Source organism: Camelina sativa, chromosome 12, assembly GCF_000633955.1.
Source record: "Camelina sativa cultivar DH55 chromosome 12, Cs, whole genome shotgun sequence".
In the NCBI taxonomy this organism is placed as follows: Eukaryota; Viridiplantae; Streptophyta; class Magnoliopsida; order Brassicales; family Brassicaceae; genus Camelina; species Camelina sativa.
In genome coordinates, this window is record NC_025696.1 from 26,936,293 (window position 1) to 26,950,451 (window position 14,159).

Genomic DNA, 14,159 nt, shown 5'->3' on the forward strand with positions numbered 1-14,159 from the left:
CAGGGAACCAAGAGGAAGTGGGAGGCTACGCAGACGCAGAGTGGTGCGAGTTGCTTCAAGTGTGGGAGCAAGGATCATAAGATTGCTAGCTGTCCCAAGAAGAGTGCCCCGACGGCAGGGCCTCGAGTATGTTATCATTGCAGGGAGCCAGGGCACATCAGGCCCTTGTGTCCCAAGTTGCAGCCGGCAGCAGTGGCAGCGTTGCAGCAGGTGCAGCCTGGAGGTCAGCAGGTAGCACGGATTGAGCAGGCGCCACGGGTTTACACGACAGCAGAGACTGGTGGAACAAGTGCCGGGGCGATCACAGGTATAATTTCTGGTACTTAACTTTGTGAATTTTTAGTAGGTTCAGATTATATATGTTCCTGTGATAAAGTGTTAGGTTCTCAACACATGAAGTTTGTGTAGGGACCTTGTTGGTGGGCGGGTTTAAGTCCCATGTTATGTTTGATTCTGGAGCTTCGCATAGCTTCATTACTCCAGAGTGTGCAGAGTGTGCGGGGATCAGCGGGGATCCTGGAGAGCGTGCAGGAGTTGTCAGGGTTGCGGGAGGCGAGTTCCTGAGAGTGATTGGACGAGCTAGAGGAATTGATATTCAGATCGCAGGAGAGTCGTGGCCAGCAGATTTGCTTATCAGTCCAGTGGAGCTGTATGATGTTATTCTCGGGATGGATTGGTTGCATCGGCATAGGGTGCATTTGGATTGCCATCGGGGTAGAGTGGAGTTTGAGCGTCCAGGAGGGAAGTTGGTTTTTCAGGGTATTAGACCGACTTCGGGGAGTCTCGTGATCTCAGCCATTCAGGCTGGGAAGATGATCGAGAAGGGCCGTGAGGCTTATCTGGTTACTATATCTATGCCAGAGTCAGTGGGGAAGTCTACGGTTAGCGGTATTCCAGTAGTGGAAGAGTTTGAGGATGTGTTTCAGTCTTTGCAGGGATTACCACCATCTCGGTCGGATCCCTTTACCATTGAACTGGAACCGGGGACGACACCGTTATCCAAGGCTCCTTACAGAATGGCTCCAGCAGAGATGGCAGAGCTGAAGAAGCAGCTAGAAGATTTGTTGAGTAAGGGATTCATCCGTCCTAGTGTATCACCGTGGGGAGCGCCGGTGTTGTTTGTGAAGAAGAAGGATGGGAGTTTCAGGTTGTGTATTGATTATCGGGGTTTGAACCGGGTCACTGTGAAGAACAAGTATCCTCTTCCTAGGATCGATGAGTTGTTGGATCAGTTGAGGGGTGCTACTTGGTTCTCCAAGGTAGATCTGGCGTCGGGTTATCATCAGATACCGATAGATGAGGCAGATGTGAGGAAGACTGCTTTCAGGACGAGATATGGGCACTATGAGTTTGTGGTGATGCCCTTCGGATTGACTAACGCGCCAGCAGCGTTTATGAGATTGATGAACAGTGTGTTTCAGGAGTTTCTGGATGTATCTGTCATCATTTTCATCGACGATATCCTGGTTTATTCTAAGAGTCCTGAGGAGCATGCAGTGCATTTGAGGGCAGTTATGGAGAAGCTGCGGGAGCAGAAGTTGTTTGCCAAGTTGAGCAAGTGTAGTTTTTGGCAGCGTGAGATGGGTTTTCTGGGTCACATTGTTTCTGCAGAGGGGGTTTCTGTAGATCCAGAGAAGATTCAGGCTATCAGAGATTGGCCTAGACCGCAGAATGCCACAGAGATCAGGAGTTTCCTTGGATTGGCAGGTTACTACAGGAGATTTGTGCAGGGGTTTGCAAGCAGAGCACGTCCTATGACTAAGTTGACAGGGAAGGATGTTCCTTTTGTCTGGTCAGAAGAGTGTGAGGAAGGCTTTGCAAGCCTGAAGGAGATGTTGACTACTGCGCCAGTGTTGGCTTTGCCTGAGCAGGGAGAACCCTATGTGGTTTATACAGATGCATCTAGAGTTGGTTTGGGGTGTGTTCTGATGCAGCATGGGAAGGTGATTGCCTATGCTTCGCGGCAGTTGCGGGTGCATGAAGGCAACTATCCTACTCATGATTTGGAGATGGGTGCTGTAGTTTTTGCCCTGAAGATTTGGAGATCTTATCTTTATGGTGCAAAGGTACAGGTGTTTACAGATCATAAGAGCCTGAAGTATATATTCACTCAGCCTGAGCTGAATTTGAGACAGAGGCGGTGGATGGAGCTTGTGGCAGATTATGATTTGGAGATAGCCTATCATCCTGGTAAGGCTAACACGGTTGCAGATGCTCTGAGTCGGAAGAGGGTAGCTTCGGCTCAGGAGCAGGAGTTGGAGTCTCTGGTAGGGGAGATCAGTGCGTTGAGCTTGTGTGCTGTTACAGGAACCGTTGGGTTTTGAAGCAGTTGATAGAGCAGATCTTCTGAGTAGGGTGAGATTGGCTCAGGAGAAGGATTTGGGGCTGGTGAATGCCTCCAAAGATGTGGATTCAGAGTATCAGGTCTCAGATAATGGTACTATCTTGGTGCATGGTCGGGTTTGTGTGCCCAAGGATGAGGAGTTGAGGCAGGAGATTCTGAGAGAGGCTCATGCGAGCAAGTTGTCTATTCCTCCAGGAGCGACTAAGATGTACCGTGATCTCAAGAGGTACCATCATTGGGTCGGGATGAAGAAGGATGTAGCTGGTTGGGTCTCGAGGTGTGATGTGTGTCAGCTAGTGAAGGCTGAGCATCAGGTTCCTGGCGGTTTATTGAAGAGTTTACCCATTCCTGAGTGGAAGTGGGATATGATCACTATGGATTTTGTGGTAGGATTGCCAGTGTCACGGACCTTTGATGCTATTTGGGTCATTGTGGACCGGTTGACTAAGTCATCACATTTTCTGGCCATTAAGAAGACTGATAGAGCAGCGGTCTTGCCTAAGAAGTATGTGAGAGAGATAGTCAGATTGCATGGGGTGCCAGCGAGCATTGTGTCTGATAGGGATTCTAAGTTCACTTCGGTGTTCTGGAAGGCATTTCAGGCAGAGATGGGCACTAAGGTGCATATGAGTACAGCTTATCATCCCCAGACAGATGGACAGTCTGAGAGGACGATCCAGACGCTGGAGGATTTGCTGAGGATGTGTGTGTTGGATTGGGGTGGCCATTGGGCAGATCACCTGAACCTGGTAGAGTTTGCTTACAACAACAGTTATCAGGCGAGTATTAAGATGGCTCCTTATGAGGCTTTGTATGGGAGACCATGTCGTACACCATTATGCTGGACTCAGGTGGGGGAGAGGAGCATGTTTGGTGCTAGTTTTGTTCAGGAGACCTCAGAGAAGATTCGGGTTCTCAAGCTGAACATGAAGGAGGCTCAGGATAGGCAGAGGAGTTATGCAGATAGGAGGAGGAGAGATCTTGAGTTTCAGGTAGGAGACAGAGTGTACCTCAAGATGGCCATGTTGCGGGGTCCGAACAGGTCATTGTCAGAGACTAAGTTGAGTCCGAGGTATATGGGTCCATTCAGAGTGATTGAGCGGGTTGGACCAGTGGCATATAGATTGGAGTTACCTGAGGTGATGCGTGCATTCCATAAGGTTTTCCATGTGTCTATGTTGCGGAAGTGTCTCCGTGAGGGAGAGGAGGTGTTGGCTAAGATTCCTGAGGATCTTCAGCCTAACATGACTTTGGAGGCGAGACCAGTGAGGGTTCTCGAGAGGAGGATCAAGGAACTTCGGAAGAAGAAGATTCCTTTGATGAGAGTCCTGTGGGACTGTGATGGTGTTGAGGAGCAGACTTGGGAGCCTGAGGCAAAGATGAAGGCAAGGTTCAAGAAGTGGTATGAGAAGCAAGCCGCGACTTGAGCTTGTTTAGCCTGGTCCCATCTGTAATCCGTGGCTGGAGCGGGAATGGAGTATTCCAGCCCATCTCTCTTGTTACTCGGTCGCTTGGGGTGGTTGGTTGTGCGACTCAGTAACAAGATGAGGTGGTGTTCGGGGTACAAAAGTTTTCGTGAGGCGGGGTTTTGGAGGAAAGTTTCCTAAAATATAAGTTTCCAAAAGTGGAAAGTTTCCAAAAATGGAAAGTGTTAAATATGGAAAGTTTTTCGAGAGTTGGAATTTGTCCATTTTAGCGGTGGAGAGCCTTGGAGGGGCTTGTGTGGCCTTAGTGGTGGACTTTTGAGTCAGTGTGCCCGTGTGTGGCGGTATTCTTTTGTTATTGTGTGGCCTTTGTCGCAGGTTGTTTAGCCATAGTGCCTGTTTAGGCGGTCCTTCGGGACAGACGGTCCTTCGGGACTGATGGTCCTTCGGGACAGACGGTCTTTCGGGACTGATGGTCCTTCGGGACAGACGGTCCTTCGGAACTGATGATCCTTCGGGACAGACGGTCCTTCGGAACAGATGGCCTTTGTGGCGGGCTGTTTAGCCAGAGTGCCTATTTAGGCAGTCCTCTTAAGGACATTTGTGTGGCCTTGGTGGCGGTCCTCTTTAGGACATTTGTTCGGCCTTGGTGGCGGTCCTCTTTAGGATATTTTGTTTGGCCCTTGTGGCATGTATATGGTCCTTGTGTGGTCATGAGGTATTCCAGTGAGGGGATATGTGGTTGGTAGGACATTGAGATGTTTTACGCGAGCCACGGGAAGGAAACCTGGATAGGGATAGGACTCAGATGTGTTCAGAATCGTTTGCTCGCGGCTCTTGGAGGACTTAGGTTCTCCTAGTACTGCCATATTCAGAGACTTTGTGGCTTGGGAGTATGGTTGGTATATCGACTTCGGACGACGGTCCGGAGGCGCGCTGTAGGGTGACGACCCGAGAGACGAGTTTGGATTTCTCCTTATATATTATGGCATGCGGGTTTAGGCCCGATGAGGAGCCAACATTTGGCATGCGGACTTAGGTCTGATGAGGAGCCAATAAAAACTCAAGGTTTAGGCCTATGAGTAAAAGAAAATCCAAAAGTCGAGAGCAAATGACGCCTGGAGCGTGAGTCTATCGCCGAGAGGTGACCTTCTGTAGATCAATTGGAGGAGTGCGGGCCGTGGAGACGGTTGCGCCGGATTCCTTGGCTGATGGTTATTCGAGATTCGAGGACGAATCTAGATTGGTGGGGGAGAATTGTAACATCCGTGTTCCGGGAATAGAGTTTGGGATGTGTTGAATAAACCAAAGGAGTGGGTTTTAATTGATTTTTTTGGTTTAATTAAAACCTGGTTTAATTAAATTAAACCAAAAACCCTTAATCTTCTTCATAAAATCACGCCTCCTCTCTTTTTTCTTGCTTTTGTATTTATATTTATATTCATAAAATCACGCCTTGGCTATTTATATTTATTAGATATTGGTAATGTTTTCCGCTGATGATTGTGATTGTGGTTAGGTGGCTAGTGGATATGGAACCACTAGTTGTAGTTTATTATTATATTATATTATATATTTATTATTTTTTATTATTATTTATTATTAAAAAAAAAAGGTCGGTCTTTTCAGGCGAAGCCAAGGTTCTCTCCATGGTGAAGGAAGTTGGATGCAAGGTTCTCTCCACGGTGGAGGAGGTTGGATGCAAGGTTCTCTCCATAAAGGATGAAAGCGGAGCCAAGGTTTTCTCTATGGTGGTCATACATTATTGTGATGATACACCATTGATTCGTATATTATGTCATATATTTTCTTTTGAAAATATTTTTTGAGCCAACAATTTTAGTAATTAAAAACTATGCAGAAGTGAAAGTAAAATAGTTGGCTTAATGTGTTCATATGAACATATTTTAGGTGGTGATAAAGAATATATTTGTAACATAAAGTATATTTAGGTGTAAAAAATATACTTTTAATAGTAACATACATAAAAAATTTGTAAATAGATATAAATTAGTGTATTATAACAAAACTAAAATTTATAAATAACGTACAACAAATATTAATATTTTTTGTTAAATTTATAAAACTTTAAACCCGTACATCGGGCGGGTTCTTATCTAGTATAATATAAGAATTTAATTTTGGGTGTTAGTTACTTTTTTGAAAAAAAAAATAATGGTATGTAAATGTAAATCAATACAATAAAAAGAAAGATGTGTTGCATTCCTGGTGTGACACATCAACATCAACATTGAAAACCACGAGGTGGTAGGCTAGTGGTTCTAGCCTTGGTGGAAGAGTCGTCCTGTTGGTCTAGGCCAGGGATCGATTCTCCCCAAGCGCAAAAATTGCTCAGCTTTATCCCTTTGACACATGGGTATGGGCCCATTGCTTACGGCCCATTTGCATAACCGGGGGATCCTACCCATGGGATGTCCTTCCCCCAGAGAGATTAGTCTCGGACCCCTCCATAGGTCTGGGGATTTACTCTCTGAGTTAACAAAAAAAAACATCAACATTGAAGCATGGCTTGACACATACAGTTAAAATCAATAGCCAATAAAAATATTTTAATTAATACAGCTAAGATTTATAAATCAATTAAAAAGCTATGTGCCACTTCACGTTGTCTTTCACTTCATAAACCTTCACCAAGATAATATATAAAATAAAACACGAAGTCTATTATTGTTTGTTCTTCTCCTTCACAAGACAAGACATAAATAGAAGAAAAACCAAAAATCGTCACAAAGCTTCGCCTTCGATGAAACAAACATAAAGAAAAGAAAATGCAGCAGACATGGAAGAAGCATAGGTCATTGCTAAAGAGGCAAATCAATCTCACCAAATTCACCCATCATTTGATTAATTCGAACAAGAATTTTATGGCTTGACACATTAGTTCAAATCAATAGACATTGAAGTGCCTAAACCTAAAGTCTATAAGAAATTTATCAAGAACATTTACAATATAGACATTAAAGAGTAATCTGTCTTACTGTTCTAGAGGGTTTGTGAGTGAGAAACAAATCAAGAACTAATAGTTTGTAATCCCTAAACTTATTTGGTAATAAAATTTAAAATATATTCAGAAACTAATTTTATAAAATTAATATTATATGATAATGTAAATAATAAAAAGAATAACATTACTATTGAAATTATCAAAACTTATGAAATGATTCTAAATAACATATATTAAATTATGAAATCGAAAAAAAAAACAAAACAGAAAAAATATGACAAAAATAAAATAAATAAAAAAATCCTGCGGCGTAGCGCGGGTACCAACCTAATATTATTAAAGACTGAGAGCAAATAAAAAAATAATGTTTTGAATGATACATCAGCTTGTTTCCAGAAAATGCTTATCTATTAATGTATATAGATGCTTACCTTTGAATCTAATTAAAGTTGATTGGTGCAAATGTTAACGTGGTAAGAAAACAAAATCTAATTTTTAAGTTTCACCAACCAATTAAAAATCCTAAGAGTATATGTAAAATTAGAGGTGGACGTACGGTTTTCCAATTTGGTTCGCTTCATCTTTTGGGTTTTTCAGGTTCTAAAAAGAAAAAAAAACCAAAATGTAAATCAACTATATGAAAATTTAGTTCTTTTTTGTGGTAATTCCTTTTTTATTATCTTTATAAAATTGAGTTCAAATCTTCTATATATTAATAGAGAAGCACATTTGCAAAAAAAAAAAGCTGACGTGTCAGCGTTATAGAGCTCAGGACACATTTTATCAAACAACATTCAAAACATCAACTTATTTACAAATTTCTGCCATTATATTAATTAAAAAAATATATGTTATACCTAGACATGCCTCTCAAAAGGCCGAACCTCTCCTCTCATCCATAAATACATTATATTTATCACTAACATATACATTACCATTGGCCAAATCAAACAAACAACTCTACAGTTATAATTAAAAAAAAATCGAATAAGAATATGAGTATATGTCAAATAAATTAAATAACAAAATAAAATATCTGATATGATTTGTAGTTAAACATGCTTCCGCGCATTACTCTACCTAGTTAATAAATATTACACAAGAAGTAGCTGAACTAATGACAAAAAATGCATAGATAAACTGAACAAGAGAAAAAGATTTGTCAGGTTGGTCCATGCATAATAAATATATCATGGAATTTTGATTGAGAATTGTTTTGCTGGTTGATTCCACAAAATGTCCATCATCACACTAACAAAACGTCCATCATCACACTAAATGCAAAACCAAACGAGTTACAACTTACAACCAAAGCTTTAATCGAGCTACAATCCTATCATCAGGTCTAATCTGAAACCTTGCTAAGTCAATACATTGACTATTAGTTCATCAGGTCAAAACTTCTAACTACAATGACCGGGTTAAAAACAAAAACAAAGGAGATAAAAGAGTTTCCACTGGAACAACAAAAACAATAGTTAATAAAGAGACTATATTCCCAACCTTGTATTCTTAGTTCAACTTCCGGATGCATAATTCTATATCCAACCAGTCACCATGCAAGAAATGGTTCGGGATGAACATGAGATTCTGTTGAGGGACATGAAAACTCACTTTGAGAATCCTCTCCATTTTTGGTGATCCATAGACCATAAGTCAAAGTGTGTCCATCGTCCACATTGTAGGAAACATGATATGAGTACTCTCCCACTTCTGGAGTAGAGGGTGCAATGCAGCTTACAGTTAAATACACACCACAAGGTTCCTTGAAACACTGCACTGCAAACAATAGCCTCTTGACGTATTCCTTTTCGATTTTCATCGTGCAGCCGATGTTTATAAGGCTGTTAAAGGAAACGCCACAACTGAAGGAATTAAGCCCGAATCCTTTCGAGTGAGTAAGAGCATAGTGATTGTAGAGATCCTTGTATGGGCCAGTATAATTGCAGTCTTGTTCAGGGCATGAGCATGGAGAGAAGTTGCATTCTTTCTCATGAGTTGATTCTTTCCCATTAGAGGAACTCTCGGTGCAACCAAAGATGGAGTTTGGGCATGGGAAAGAAACTGATTTAACAACTTTCTCCATTGCTCTGCAACGACTGTGACCAATAGGCAAAGCACAAGCAGGGCACTTATTTCTCAGTTTCGGACAACAAGAAGAGCAAGCTATATGTCCATTAGCACACTGAAATAGCAAACCAACGAGTTCCGGTTAACCTTTGCAATGAGTAATAACAACATATATTGGAGAGAATAAAATTAGTATATGAGAGAACATGATAAGCATAATGTAACAAATATGATTCCTTAAGAAGCTATGCACTAATGTTTTATAATTCCTGATATATACTCTTGTTTAGCACGAGTTTTTTACTTCAAAAAAAAAAACATAACTTACGAAACTTCAATAAAATCCTCAAAAATCGTCAAAATAAACAAGCTAGATACTCAAACCTGGAATATAAGAATCGTCAATGCTTCGTAGCAAATAGGACAATCAAGAATATCAAGATCCATCAGCATCATCGCCGAGCGTCTCTTTGCCTCATCACCGGAAGATAACGACCGACGTGTTCTCTTTTGCGAGAGAATGTTTTGAGATCCATTCCCTGCTCCCGAAGCTTCCGAAATCCAGGATCCCATCATGTCAGCGGCTTGACTACTAAGAAATCAAAACCGGAGAGAAGCACTAATACGTCTTTATTTCAGAAGTGTTAATATTATTTTCTATTATATCGCAGTCAGTCTAATATCAATATAATATTATGTGTTTTTAGTGTACTTTATATTTAAAACTATTCTAGAATTTTATCTTTCATAATGACCCGAGATTCTCTTTTTTTTTTAAAAATATAGAATAATATTTGAATACTTATATTTTTAAACCCTTGATTGAGAGCCACCTGCGGCCGTGTGTGCAAAGATCAATGACGATACCGGATCTTTTAAACGATTTGGTAGATGAGATACTCTGTCGCGTTCCGGCCACATCCATGAAACGTTCACGATGTACTAGCAAACGATGGAACCGTTTATTCAAAGATGATCGGAGATACGCAAGAGAGCACTGCGTTAAAGCCCCAAAGGAGATTCTTTTACTCATCTTGACAGACAAGTACAGGATTTGTCCGTTACGCATCAATCTTCCCCATGGAGATGTTCCTCCATCTGTAGATATAAAAGAGAGCTTAGCCTACCAGATCCGCAATTTGACAATTCACCTCAGTTGGATATAGCTGAAGTCTTTCACTGCGACGGCTTATTATTATGTACCGGCCTTTGCCACTCTAAAATAGTGGTTTTGAACCCGTTTACTGGTCAAACCAGGTGGATCGAAGCCGGCAATCGTAAGATGGACGGTAGAAAATTTGTTCTCGGATACTACTACCAAGACAACAAGAACAAGTCCTGCAGTAAAAGAAGCTACAAAATTTTGTGGTTTGATGTTTTTTGCATAGATACAGAAATCTACGAGCTTAACTCTTGTGACTCGTGGAGGAGGATTCCTGATGGTGATCTCACTCCACCAGGCTGCTACGCTAACCGCTATCCCGACGCCGTATTTTTAAAGGGAAGTTGTTACTATTTTGGTATTGAGAAATCAGAACCGCGTCATCTTGGCTTCTCATTGATCAGATTTGATTTTTCTACTGAGAAATCATCTCTATCTGTACCTTTTCCCTATCAGTGTTCAACGTATGGAGTTTTCGATCTTTCCGGGTTAGAGAAGAGAAGCTTTCTGTGTTTGTACAGCCCGATGCTTCATCTAAGACTGAGATATTGGTGACGAGTAAGATTGATGAGACCACCAAAGTAGTGGTGTCTTGGAGCAAGGTCTTAAGATTGGATTTGAGCTCTGATCTTCAAATTAGGAACTCCATCTCGAACTGATCTCACTTGGACCGAGAATAAACCCCTTCTCGGACCCCCATTACTCGGGTTAACAAGAGGCATGTTCGTATCCACTTTTCTAGGTCCACCAGAATTTTTAACCTTGGGCTCTGATACCATGTTAAATTTGGGCTTATCTTGGGCTTCTAACTAAAAACCAATTGGCAATTAGTAGATTGACTCTAACCCTTTATATTATAATGACAGTTTCTTTATTCTACATATGTGGGACTTAGATTGTATCTCAACATTAATTATGTTTCAAGTTTGGTCCAAATCGAGCTACCAAAAAGATTTGACTAAACCAACCCTCTACTCTACATGTAATATTATGTGTTGTTCTTATATTATCTTGGTCATATTCTTTGAATAATCTTCTGATCGAGCGAGCTGGAGGCAAAAGGAGAAGATGTGGGTGACTACATAAGCTCTATATGTAATCTCTTTTTTGGTGTGTTTTTTTCAAAAAAAAAATTATCTCGGCCATGTTCTTTTTTTTTTTTCTTAACTAGGTTGTGGTGTAGTTGGCACTTTCTTGTTTTTTTTTTGGTCTTTTTCGTTTTCTCTTTTGTATTATTTCGGTTTAATTAGGCATATACGGGATTTGCCGTCACTTTTATTTATACACTATATGTTTATACCATTTCGTTCAGATGTGTATAATTGTGGCGTTTATTTTTTATGAATTATGAAGATGTTGTTTCTTGCTTTTGAGCATCCAATCTTATCATTGACTGATATTGTTTCCAATACATTTATTGTATTATATATTTTCTAATTAACTACTTATGTAAACCCTTCATACGTTGATGTTGCAATAATAAGTTATTTTTTTTAAATATCTTCCGTGTAAGTGATTATGTTTGTATGCCCATGTTTTGGTCTAATATCAATAAGATCGTTTCTGTTTTTCTTTAGTTGGCTTTGAAACCAATATTGAGTTAAGCAAATAATGGGTCGAATTATGGTGTTAATAAGTAATATAAATTCTTATGTATATATATTGTATATATGTGACTATAAATTTAGCTAACTAAAAAATTATGTAATATTTAAATACAATCTTGAATATATATATATATATATATATTTTTTTATTTGTGGGAGGAATGTATGAAATTATTGGATAGAAGTTATTTTTGAGTTAAATGACCTTTAATGTCTTTAAAGTGAGTTAAATATTAATAAATTTTTATATGTGTCTTGACTTTTTTTAAAAGGAATACCAAGTGTTTCCTTCCAAATTTGAAGTGATATAGTATTTTAGTTTTCTTATATGATTTTATGAACTTCAATGTAAAAGTTTTTCAAAGTAATAAGTACACTCACTGATTGAATTATAAAATTTGGAGAAATGTTTATTTCGTTTAATCATCTGCTCTTTTAAATAAATTAAATAAGTATGTTGTTATTCCTACAAATAGGACAACATATATTATAGTTTAACCATGGAGTTAAGCAATGGAAATGGAACTTGTGATTGCAAGACAAAATGCTTATATGTTACACATTGATCGTTTAAAAATGAATAGGAACATCTAATTCTCAAATAAAGTTGATTGTTTTGTTAAAACCAACATATGTGAATTTAAATTTAACTATGCAAATTTAAAAAATAAATATGAATAGATTAGAAAGGCAAGAAATATAAAAGAAATATTTTTTTATATAAATAAAATAAAAATTGAAAACAATGTTAAATATATATAATACTTTCTACATTAAAATATAGAATCAAACTCTTACAAGTTACAACACATATGAGATATAACAACATTTGATATTGGTAGGAGAGGAGGAGAGAATGTTTACTATAAGATGGTAATCCAAATTAGATAATGGAGATGAATCTTTAAAAAATAGAACAATGTAATATATATATATATATAATACTTTCTAAATTAAAATATAGAATCAAACTCTTACAACACATATGAGATATAACAACATTTGATATTGGTGGGAGAGGAAGAGAGAATGATTACTTATAAGATAATAATCCAAATTAGATAAAGGAGATAAATCTTTTAAAATAAGAACAATGTAAAATATATATCATGTAGTCTCTAAAATTAAAATTTAGCATTAACAATTTACAATGATATTTCATTTTTTTTTTACAACCCATACAACAAAAATAAGAAATCAAAAAAAAAAAAAAAAAAAACGAAAAATGATTTGAGGTATTGTAGAAGAGAATGAGAGAATGTGAAAATGAGATAGTAAAAGAATGTCAATATGAGAGAATGATAGATTGAGAGAATGCTTATTTATATGATAAGAAATGATGGAAGTTACATTTAGAACTATGGAGTTACAATAGTAATTTATTGTGTTTGAATAAAATTGAGTGGTAGAATATGATTAATGCATAATTTATTTTATTTTCAGTTATAATTTTATTTTAATGTGTGAGTTAAATGTATTGTGTTTATTGGATCTTAAATATTGTTTAAAGCAATTGGAAAGCAAAAAATAAAAATAAAAAAAAAAGGGGCATTCTCAAAAATAGCCCTTTTTCCATACCCCTTTTTAAAAATACCCCTTCATGTTGACCATTTTTAAAACTACCCCTACTTATATACAAAATGACCAAATTACCCTTTTTGAGTGACAGCAAGAATGTACAGTCATCAAAATCGAAAATATTTTCCCGCCAAAATATTTTCCCGCCAAAATCGAAAGTTTTTCCCGAAAAAATTATTTTTTCTCGCCAAAATCGAAAATTTTTCCCGCCAAAAATATTGAAATTCATACCTTTTAAAAACATTGTAAATGCTTTTAAAAAACTTTTAAAAAACTTTTAAAAGCGTTTACAAAGTTTATAAAAGCGTTTACAAGTTGTTTAAAAAACCTTTTAAAACTCTTTAAAAAATCTTGTAATAGCCTTTACAAGGTGTTTATAAGGCTTTTATAAGGTAGAAACCTTATAAAATCTTTTAAAAACCTTGTAAATTTTTTTTGGCGAGAAAATTTTTTTGTCGAAATTTTTTATCAAAATTTTTTTGACAGGAAAATTTTTGGCGGGAAAATATGTCGGAAATTTTTTGGCGGAAAAATTTTGTTTTTCTTTTTATTGAATAAAATAATTTTCATCTAAGGGTAAAATGGTCATTAAAAATTAAAAGAGGGCAAAAATAAAAATGGCCAGAAAAGAGGGTATTTTTGAAAAAGGGTATATCAAAAGGGGCATTTTTAACAAATTCTCAAAAAAAAAATAGAAAACATTAAATGAAAATCAACCAATATGGAGAGACCAAAACCTTACTTTTATATATATGATATATTGCTTTAAACTTTGAAATGAGAAATAAATTATAAACAATAATTTTACATGAGAAATATATTAAATTAGCTAATCAAAATATGAATATAAGTTTAGCCAACCAAAATAAATAAAAAATATTAAAATTTAACCAAAAATAATTTATCTTGAAAGATAATAAGTTAGTAGGAGGAATGAATTAATGTACAGTTATTGGATATGAGTTACATTTGAGTTAAATAGAGTTACATGTCTTTAATTATAAATAAA

At 37.6% G+C, this 14,159-nt stretch overlaps 2 pseudogenes; one reads left to right on the forward strand and one right to left on the reverse strand.

Moving 5' to 3' along the window:
* Positions 8,246–9,379, reverse strand: LOC104733900 (annotated as a pseudogene).
* The window catches only part of LOC104733902, a 17,284-nt pseudogene continuing 12,785 nt past the window's right edge, over positions 9,661–14,159 (forward strand).